We start from the raw sequence: 398 nt of genomic DNA, 5'->3' as shown, positions 1-398 counted from the left end.
TGCAGATTGCAACTTGCAACTGCCTTCTTTGACTGGAGAACAACCATATATTTACGCACAAAATCACAAAAATCACGGAACACCCGTATAAAGAAACCGTACACATTATTACCGACTTTTTTAACACAACAAAACGAGGTTGTGTGTCGATCTGACTTCGATTATTCGAAAATGTTATGATATGAGAAGGTATTCAAATGTCGATTTTTTTACTACCATTAGTTTTCTTGTTTGTATGTTTGGTTAATTATTGTCATCTAATGGTTAATCATAATATGTTCTTTTTTCATCGTTTTTAATTCATTAGCCTATCAATAACTATATCAAAGTAATTTAAAATTATATCATCTTTTCTATCAGTATTGCTATAGAATATCTCTAGTGCCACTAGAACTGTT

General features: G+C 30.7%; 1 protein-coding gene across 1 annotated transcript in view; it reads left to right on the top strand.

The window, feature by feature from the left end:
• The window catches only part of LOC119588241 (uncharacterized protein DDB_G0284671-like), a 9159-nt gene that overhangs the window by 3877 nt on the left and 4884 nt on the right, over window positions 1–398 (top strand). The window lies entirely within an intron of this gene.

The sequence above is a fragment of the Penaeus monodon genome, chromosome 23 (assembly GCF_015228065.2).
Source record: "Penaeus monodon isolate SGIC_2016 chromosome 23, NSTDA_Pmon_1, whole genome shotgun sequence".
Taxonomy (NCBI): Eukaryota; Metazoa; Arthropoda; class Malacostraca; order Decapoda; family Penaeidae; genus Penaeus; species Penaeus monodon.
This window is presented reverse-complemented; position numbering and strand designations above follow the sequence as displayed.